This window comes from Carex rostrata, chromosome 20, assembly GCF_964058835.1.
Source record: "Carex rostrata chromosome 20, lpCarRost1.2, whole genome shotgun sequence".
NCBI lineage: Eukaryota > Viridiplantae > Streptophyta > Magnoliopsida > Poales > Cyperaceae > Carex > Carex rostrata.
In genome coordinates this window covers 5,729,748-5,740,527 of record NC_135937.1, presented here as the reverse complement: position 1 = coordinate 5,740,527, position 10,780 = coordinate 5,729,748, and the positions used below count along the sequence as shown (strand labels likewise).

At 34.1% G+C, this 10,780-nt stretch overlaps 1 long non-coding RNA gene and 1 other non-coding gene across 2 annotated transcripts; both read right to left on the bottom strand.

The window, feature by feature from the left end:
• Positions 1-5,005: 5,005 nt before the first annotated feature.
• On the bottom strand, positions 5,006-10,269 carry LOC144572086 (uncharacterized). The gene is made up of 6 exons (XR_013517674.1): positions 10,164-10,269; positions 9,009-9,686; positions 7,998-8,059; positions 7,559-7,615; positions 5,436-5,765; positions 5,006-5,287 (listed from the first exon to the last, which is right to left on the bottom strand). It is a non-coding gene; the product is annotated as an uncharacterized LOC144572086 (long non-coding RNA).
• Positions 10,270-10,502: 233 nt separating this feature from the next.
• Positions 10,503-10,662, bottom strand: LOC144572912 (U1 spliceosomal RNA). Its single transcript, XR_013517838.1, has one exon. It is a non-coding gene; the product is annotated as a U1 spliceosomal RNA (small nuclear RNA).
• Positions 10,663-10,780: the final 118 nt, after the last annotated feature.

The window sequence follows — 10,780 nt, the reverse complement described above, 5'->3', positions numbered from 1 at the left end:
AAAAACACGAATATACATTTAAGTGGGTTGAAAATTGAATTGAATATATATTTGGATTTTATAATTACCCTATAGGGTAACGGGTACGAAATAGTCATTACCCATACCCTTACCCATTTATTTAACGAAAAAAAATTCTTATCCATACCCATATCCAATAAGCTAACGAAAAAAAAACCTTACTCATACCCGCCTTATCGAATACGATACGGGTCGGGTAAACGGCTAAAAAGGTACCATTGACACCCCTAATTTTAAGAAAATGTTAAATTAAAGTTCCTGAACCATCTGATTGGGACCAGAATGTTAAATTACAAGCTGTCGAGGGGATTTTTCTGAATTTTTTTGGTACACAACACAAACCATCTGGATCGCTGGTTCAGATACCACGTTCTGCATATTTGGGATCTTTTGACTTTTGAGGAAGAGGCGGCTTTAGCCTTTAGGATATATATCGTAACAGTTACCTATTTGATCCATTTGAGTTGGAGGCCTCACGCTGCACAGTTGTCTTCAAAATGCGCGAAACAGTAAGACACGAAGAGAAAGGAAAATAGAATTCTCACCTTCAATTGGGTTTGACGCCCTTTGACTCGAATTCATATCAGCTAGAATAATCCACATTGGTAGTCGGCAGCATAGGAACAAATGAATAGTTTGGGTTTGATTCGTTTGGATTTGATTTGACGGAGTCAAAATTTTATAATTCGGATATAATTCAAAAATAGTTCGGTATAATAAAGAAGAAAAAAAAGCCTCAAAAGAAACTTTTTTATTTTTTATTTTAAAAAAAAGGAAAAATTACGTTTTTTTTGCGAATAATTCGTGACTCGCATTTTATTCGGGAATAAAACATATTATACGTTTATTTTTTTAGTTTTATTCGGAGTTCAGTTCGGTAACGTTAAAAAAATGAATAAAAAGCAAGTTGTATGACTATATTGGGCCATGGCATAAGTTTACTGGAATGAAATGAGACTGTAAGTGATTAGATTCTACGAGTTATGAATAAAACGCGAATAATTTACAAATTAAATGCGAGCTAGTATGACTATAGTAGACAGTGGCATAAGTCGTTCTTACCGGATTGAAATGAGATTGTGAGTGATTAAATTCTACGAGCCATTATTTAAAAAATACTCAAATTTTGAGTTTAAGATTTGGACCGTCATATATGTTATGACATGAATTTAAAAGAGTCCCGTTTCATCTTGAGCTGAATTGGTTCAGATTTTAATCAGGCGAATAATTTCTTTGACACGGAATTAACTGCGTCAACGAAATTACAAGCATATTAATTGCTTCGGACTTCGACTTGTTTCTCAACTACGTCGTTGCATGGAGTAGGGGTGGTCCGATGGGGCAACTAATCAAATTTTGTTTGATGTCAGACTAGAACCGTTTGATTCGTGTTAAAAGTCGTACTTAATTGATAAACACAAATTTTAAAGTTGTCTATGTAAATCTTGATGCCAATTGAACAGTTTCAACCGGACATCAATTTAGTCCGATGCTCATTGGTCCGTCCTCGATTCGGACGTTGCATAAAATGGTCTGCAAAGATCTGTGTTTGGATAAATGATTGATCTGAGCCGCTAGATCTTTATTCTTGTGTGAATCTTGAAGAAAGTAGCGGTAACTCTGCTGCCGCATTTTTTTTTTTAGGAAAAATAAGAATCTAGTCCTTACACATTTTTTCATCATTGAACATGATAGTCCAAATTCTACTCTCGAAAATTAATGCGGCAGCAAAGTTTATGATCAATAAAACTCTGCTGCTGCATTAATTTTCAAGGGTAGAATTTGGGCTATCATATTCAATGATGAAAAAATAAAGTAAAGATAACGAAATAGATCAAAAGTATACATGATATTACATATTTTTATTCTAAGTCTAAAACTAATTATAACTAGTTACCATCAACTCCAAAATAGACTGTTAAAAGACATGAATAACAGAACAAAAAAAAGAATTGTGTAAAACCTACAAACATCCAACTAGACTAGATCCAAAACATCACCGTTGCAGATATCTTGGTACAGCATCAGTACTCCTAGATCCTCGCTGCTCCTAAGATAAAGGTGAGCTTGAAACCGTGTACACCATTTGGCAGAATCAGGGAGGCTAACTCTGCTTCTAGCAGCTGATGAAAGGCGCTGTAAATACTAAATAATGAGAAATTTCAGGCAGAAAATTAGTAATAGTAGGATCAAAACGAAATTATCAAAAGAACATTTGATAAACCAAATTTGTAACTCTTTTCTTCTCTTTAACTGATACAACCTTTGGTTTATCAAAAGGTTTTAGAAAAAATATACCTTTTCTAGACCACTCATTCCAAAGTAAGACGTAGCAATTCTTCCTGTAGCTTCCATGAAGAACTCAATTTCATCACTAAACAAGTATTTGAGGGGAAAAGAGTACATGACTTATGTTGTCAATCATTCACCAATTCATCATATTTAGACTAGTAAAGGTAGCAGGAATAAATAACTTTTATTTTTTTTCGAGTTAATTAAGAATACTTTTACAGAAAATTACACCTGGAATATGAACAATTTGACAAACTAGTGAATAGCTTCGTACCTTTGGATTCTCTGATTGTCAAATCCTTTGCAAGTTGATAAAGATAAACTGTCTTTTTTCTATAAAACCCTATATCAACAATTTTTTCGAGCAAGTTCAAGAGAATATATAGCTTTTCAAAATCTTAAAGCTAAAACAGAGGAAGGTTATACCTAAATAGTAAATACCATTTATTTGTGTACCAAAGACGGTGTATTTACAAAAAGAATTATGCATTCACTTTGAGTATATCTTTTTTATTAGAAACATTAATGTTAAAATCAGGTGCACTGTATCTTATTATCATCTGTGAGAATTATATGTTTACTGTGAGTATATCTTTTGCAATAAATGAGCTTTTGATCTTTCGTGACATTTATAGTATAAAAGGTACAAAAGGATTTACTTCCCGGAAATTTTAGGATTGATTAATACGACAATACCCACTTCAAATCATGGGGAATATCCAACATAGTTTTTGCATAGTTATGGCCACATGAAAACATATTATGACCATGGAAAAGCAAGCAAAAATTAGAATGATCATTCCATAAGGAAGCAAGAATTAGAATGATCTTATGCTAAGAGAAAAGAGAGAAAATATGGCTTATTTTTGGTGTATTAAGTAGGCATGGTAAAAAAATCACTCCATGATCGTGACGTGTCACGGTACAAAATATGAACTGACCTGACGGCCATGACACATCACATGACGAAATAATATGAAATTTCATGTCATTATTTATCTCAAACAACAATCAAATTGTGGACAATAATTTTTTTTTTTGTACATACTTTTTTTAATTCATTGTTTCTTTATTTTACAATTTTTTTTTTCTTTCTTAAACAAAAAAATTAAATGTGATCAAACATAACTAGCCACATTACGTTTGATCACAACGTGATTAACATATTGTGATCATTTTTTGTGATTTTGATCACAATACAGTACGACACAAAAAAAAAAAATTAATCACGGCATGAGTGACGATCCAAGTCACATCATGACTCGTTCATAGGGGTGAAAACGGAACCGGATTATCCGGTCCGAATCCGGATTAAACGGAGCGGATACTATTCGGATACGGATACGGATCCGGATAATTTATTGAATATGAATAACACTGTCGGATTGAATATGAATAACACTGTCGGATCCGGATATATTTGATTGATGTTAAACGGAATGGATATCCGATAATATCCGAAAGAGCGGGTTACTGAATTTTTACCCGAACCCACTATCCAGCCTTTCACGTGTCACGTGGGGTAAAGTGGAACTACCTTTTGTCTTTTCCCAGAAGAAAACCCAACTTTTGTCACTTCGGTCACGTGGCTGCATTAAAGACCTCCCACAGAGTAGATTTGATATTTCACACTATTTCTAAGTATATAACACCTGCAATCATAGTTTATATATATTTTGTGGGACTAATAAATGCATACAAACCGGATATGCGTTTTCTTGAGGATGAGTTAATTGTTTTACTTAATATCTGACGTCTTTTTTTATATATATTTTGTTCTTTTTTGTATTACTAAAATTAATCTGTTTTAATTATAATACTTGTATTATATTATATAAGTTGATTATTCGAGTAATTATTTATATAACTTAATTATCCGATAATTATTCGTTTCGTTTTCGTATTCGAATCTGTATCCGTTTAAGACGGATTTGATTTTGAATTTTGATATCCGTTTACTATCCGTATCCCTATTCGTATTAGCATTATCCGCTCCGTTTTCACCCCCTACGTTCAGCACGGCATAGGACAAATTTACATCCCTACAGTAAAGTATCAAGTGAGTCGTGCTCGGCCTTTTCATGGATTTGATATTTTTATCTTGTAGCAATATCACGGCCTACTAAAAGATATAAGCTCATGGGCTGATCTTGTAGCAAGATCACGGCCTGCTAAAGCATATCAGCTCATGGGCTTTTGACAGCAGAAGCTTTTCGGCTCATCATGTAACCCTGATTTTTGCATTATTCATAGCTGCAATCCCCTATTTACAAATGCAAAAATGACATGTACGAAGTAACATAGTATATTGAAGGGTCTTCATTACTAGATTGCATCCCTTTTAGGATGCTCTTGCTGGCTTATGTGATTTGCAAGTCCGAAAAAAGTTATATTTGCCACAACTAAATTAGTTTAACCGAAGGACCCGGAGAAATAAATAGAAAAATATACAGGATAGGAATTAATAATCCTAAGATGCCAAATTAAATAGGTCTAATACCAACAAGCCATATTGATACTAACCCTCAGTATACAATCTGTATATGATTTTTACAATTGTAAGCTCCTGACTGTTATTTTACAATTGAAAGCACATGTTTTGCCAAGAACATCATCATGTTAGAGTAAATGGGAGTTTGGTGCAAAAATCACAAACCGTGCACTTTTCTAAACAAGTCACCAAGTAACTAACAAAAAAAAATATTTTTTTTTTTACTAAACAAGTCACCAAGTAACTAACAAAAAAAAAACTAATTACAATGAGTTGCAATCAACTCCAATATAAATAATAATAAAAAAAAAACATATCACTTTTCTAAATCTACCACCTCTCCAAGAGATGAGAAGCAATCCCACTGGATCATATATGATCTATACACCAGTCAATGTTGTTGCATTGGATGCTATACTCAATGTGTAGGTGAACCTGACAATCTGCCGCTACTAACGTCATGTTTTTGCCACTTGGTAGCCCCTACCAAGATTTCAAAAAAAAACATCAGGTTTTGTCATCCTACCTGATAGTCCTGACTACAGGTCCTGAGCACCAGACCCACATGAATACACTGAGCCATAAAAACTGAAAACAAAGAAAAATATAAAATTTACCTAAAAGTTCATACCTTTTGTGCAATGTTTGAAGAGGATAAGCCATACATTAGACCGCTCGATAGCAACTTTATACTGTCTCATTTTTGTATCCCTCAAACCATTCAAATTTCGATAGCATAAGAAACTGTTCAGTTGCTTCTGTATGGTATAAAAGAGGCTAAAAAAGCAAAAGGGAAGTCAAAGGTTATAAGAAATGAACATTATCTTGTGTACCAGCACTGTTATACTTAGGCAGTCCAAAAGTATCATCTGTAGATTATCAGGATCTCATGTTTGCAAATGTAATAGGAGATACTTTTACTGGTGTATAACACAGTATTAAACACACTTTCTGATTTTACCTGAAATAAATACAGATCCCCATAAGCAAAGATCACATATTAAGAGAGTAAAAAAGGAGGTATTGTTGAGAGTTATGTTATGTAATAGACTATGTTACTCGGATACTCCAGATTTACCTCCGTACCTGTATCTGACACATATCGGATACCGATATGTATCCGATACGCCAGCTGGCGTATCCTTACTCTGCCGATACGGTCACCGATACTCCGTTGAAAGTTGAAACGGCCAGATACGGCTAATTATGGTTGGATACGGTTGGCTCAAAACCTAGAAATCGCGTCAACGCCTGTGAACCGCTCCTGCACCCGTACACCGCGCATACACCGGAGAAATTGAATTTTTTTTTCTTCCTTGGCGTGAATCGAATGGGGCTTGTTACGTGAACGTGAGTGTCAAAACTTTTACCACTCCACTAGAGCTTCTCTTGTGTTGCATTCTATTAGTTAATAGTATTTAATAGATTCTTTGGTTAAGTCTTTAATTATTTATACAAATTTGATTTCTGTTATGATTATCTTAAATACAATATATAAAATAATTAAAAATAATAAATATATAATAGACGTATCGTATCCGAGATTTTTGAAAATTATCGTATCGCCGTATCCGTATCGTATCTGATACCATACCCGTACCCGTATCCATGTAACATAGGTAATAGATTAGTCAAAGGGCAGTTATGTAAAAGATGAGGGACCTTTGTGTAAGATGTGTACTCCATATAATCCTTTGGGTGGTTTTTTTTTTCCTTTTTGTGCAAGCTTGATAGTGGCTATCAAGTGGTAATCATTTTCGTGAATTAATCAAATTAACTTTTGTCTCAAAACCAATTGGTATAGACTATCTCCCACATTTTCTTTTACAATTCAAATCTATTTGTATGGTTCAGACAATTTTTGATGAGGAGAATTCATTATTAAGGCTACGGTGCTATGGGTTGCATAGAGGGCTATGGTGCTACAGCTCAATATTTGAGTTTTTAAAATTCTAACGGTCGATCCGAACCGTTCATCTTGTTCTCCATATTAATATGTGTTTGGAGACCAAATTTTACATTTTTTGGAAATTATTTACTATTCTTTTAGATAGGTAGAAAATCAAATATCTCAATGGTGCATAATTTTTTAGATCAAGTGATTTTCTATCTATCTAAATAAATAGTAAACAATTTCCAAAAGATGTAAAATTTGGTCTCCAAACACATATTAATATGGAGAACAAGATGAACGGTTCGGATCGACTGTTAGGATTTTGAAAACTCAAATATTGAGCCGTAGCACCGTAGCCCTCTATACAACCCATAGCACCGTAGCCTTACTCTTCATTATTCTCAAATCAGGTACAACCATCAATTCAAATATTGTTATTGTTGGAAGTGAAGTACTTTGAAACTACTGTATGCGTCACTGGATACCGAAGTAGCTTGGTTTAATTTAGTCAATCAAAATCACTAATAATCTATTTTTCTTATTTTTTTTGTTCCTCCTTAATTTTGACATTTATTTTTATAACAACAAAAAAATATATATGGTACATTGGTACTTGTTAATTGCAGGATGGTGGTTACATGCTATCCAGTGATGGACTGCCTGCACGACACATTCCACACCATTGGAAAAGCAAGAATGGTGCCTATTGTGCAGGCTTATCAAAACTGAGCCATGAAAACTAACTATAGGTCCCCGTTAGTATATACCATAAAATCATACACTGCCCATTTAAAATGAAATGGAAAATTATAGAAAAAATAAAATAGGGTTAAATATGGAACTGAGCCATGAAAACTTACAATCGAAGGAGTTCGGATAGGACGGGCCCAAAAAAGGACTTGAAGCTTTCGGCTAAGCTGCAATTATGATTTTCACAATTTAGCGATTTAAAATTTATCGACAGAGATAGGTTAGAGAGATGGTGGTCTGATAATATGCGAGCAACTTAAAACAAGAGGTTTCACAGGTAGTAGATTTGACAGACCAAACTCTAGGTGGAATTGGTTTCGAGGCCTTTTATTGTGACATATCATAATTAATGAATTTTTATTTATTTTATTACCTTTTCAATTCCTATCGCAAAACAATGAGTCGTTATTTTTTTTTAGAGATAGGAAAAAGACTCCTATAAGTTTCTTTACATATAATTTATGAGGATGCTGAATTCGTTTGTAGATGAAACTTTTTTACTTACCAATATTAATGAAGGTTACTAACAAGAGAAAAAGCAACACGTACCATGTCGTTAAAAATTATAGTGTCACTAACTTGAAGTACATGAGCCTGAATCCATCCCAATCCTGACAAAAATGTACCATGAATGTCATTAAAAAAAAATAGTCTTTGCTAAAGAAATGCATTACAAGAGCCACCAGACCTTGTAAATGTATGCCATAATCTATCTAATATTTAAAGCATCAGAATCTAATTGAATGTGTAATTTCTTGAATAACCAATTAAAGGATTTAAAAACTTCAACTAATTCATATAACCCCATAGTTTATTGTCTACCAAAAATTATTGTATGAGTTCATAGCTAGGAACTCAACAAGTGAGAATTAGAGCTGAAATTACTTATAAAATAAAAAAAATAAAAAAACACAGCAGATTATGTAATTTCAAACAATAAAATGTGTACAAAGGGTTAAGGAAAAACCCATAACGTGGTACCAGATATATACATAAAATTGTAAAATTCTGATGAACAGTTTCATGTGAAAAAGAACCAGATTGTCAGTATTCTACTTTATAAAGATATTGATGACATCTATGTTTTAAAGGAAAGGTCTTTGTCTTGCCAAATGAGATCGAGGGGAATGGTAAACTATAAGCACAAGTAACGAGTTCTCAGATATAACTGGTTTTTGTTTATCTCAACAAGTATTCATCGGGCAATATTGGTGTATGGTTTTGTTAAATAGTATCAATCCAATTTCATTAAGAAGTTTTACGAAATACAAGTTCAAAGCTTAAACTATTGTTTCATTATGTCTGATTTAGAGATAAATCGACGGTAGAAGGGGCTCAGTAGCAATTCTAAAGGACTGATTGGAGCAAGGGAAAGACAAATCCTTGAAAATCTGAAAGAGAGTTCTAAATATTTTGTCAATAAGGATGGATCCAGCGGCATCACTGCTGCTAACTTATAAACAAAATTGCTTTATCTAAAATAGGACAAAAAGGAGTCAGAAAGTCAAATTTAAGGCATACTTTTATTAAAGAAAGAAAGAAAAAAAAATCAAAACTTACTAGCAAGCGGCTCATTGATGAATACCATCTTCAGGGGATTCATGAAAAATTTCACAGGGAAGCTCGAACAAATCCCGGCCATGATACATTTGAAATGTGTCTAATGTTCTCGGGTTCTTTTATAGGCTATGAGATAGGAAATTTCTACTAAAAAAACAATGTGGGACTAAAGAAACAATAACATAACCTGACCGGTCTTTAAAAGCATACCAAATTTAATTCCGTATTTTTCTATGATCTTATATTGTTCATATTCGGTTAACACTAGAAGTCTAAAAGCATTGGTACACTTGGTTAATGCTAAATCAATCATAGATTTTGAATTATTAATTCATAAGCATCCAGAATGTAAATAATCACAAGTTTTTAGACCTAAAACAAATATTTTTTTAATGCAACACTGGACAAACACCATAACCTGGACTGGACCATGGTCACTCAAGCCTATCCCAGCTGGTCAAGCCCCTGTTCAGCAGAGTTCATGTCTTATTGGGTAACATTTAGAATTTAGATGCACATGGGAATATAACACTTCATTGCTTATTATTTTTTGTGTTATTAAGTAATTATTTTGTACTCTAATTTTAGAAATCCTCACCCATCATTAGACATTATTAATGTTGACAGTTTGAAGCTAAAAGTGCCTACATCTTGATCTGCTCCATTTGTTTCCTTGACCTACAAGGATATTTCTTTTTCAAAGAGAGAAACATAATTCTTCGTAGTTTCAAACCACCATCCTGATATCCAATTTAAAATGCAAGATTCCGAACTCGGTAATCCATAGTTTAGCCCCCCCGCCCCCCACAAGTGAACTTTATGTGATAAAATTTCATAATTGTCATGCGCAACCGATCAATAGTACTATAATTAACAATTGATCTCTTTCTATTGAAAACTTTGAAAATCATAATTGTTAAAATATTACAGAGCACCAATTCCTGACTGAAACTGCTGATTACCTAATTTTTTTTATCAACTCACCCAAAATTATTAGAGAGCACCAATTCTTGACTGAAGGTACTGATGAATACCCATAGTTCTTTTGCTGATACTTCTCATTAGGAAAAAACTACATATAAAGAATAACTGGCTTCTATTCAACCAAACTTAATGCCAATTAAACAAACGCAAACTGAGAAGCATACCACTTACCTTAGAGAAGTTTTGAGCATATGATTTGGATTCTGTGGTCGAACTGGAACTCCATATATAAACCCAGATTAAGAAAACCAAGGGACTGGTGGGGATCCTGTTCGCCCTTTTTAAAGCTAATGAACTGAAAGATAGGCCTTTTTCAGTACAAGTTACTTGATTGAGGAATTTCGTCAAACTAGTTGTGGGCAATACAATTATTACAAAAATAGGTTTATTGGATCGGATATAGGTTCGAGTAGCACCGGGAGGATGTTGTTTGGTACTTGAGAACACAACAGCACCCTGACGCTTGTACGCCTGTGCAGTTTTTAACGATAATATTTAATTAAGAAATGGCAGGGGCCGCGCGAACGCGTACCCCCTCAGAAACAAATTACGACGTCCACTCTGCCACTTGGGCAGATGGTAGATCAGAGCTCCCACAAAGTGCAATGTGGGCCCCTAATCCAGGTCATCAGTCTTCTTGATCGCTCATCGACCCCGTCCAGGTAAGTACCTTCTAAGCTAAACCTCTCCCTTGTTTTATAGCCCCTCCTCCATACCTATATGTTTATTGCGCTCATGTGGGACTAAACAAGAGCGAGTGCTAGGAACCGGACAGGTCGCTTCGTGAC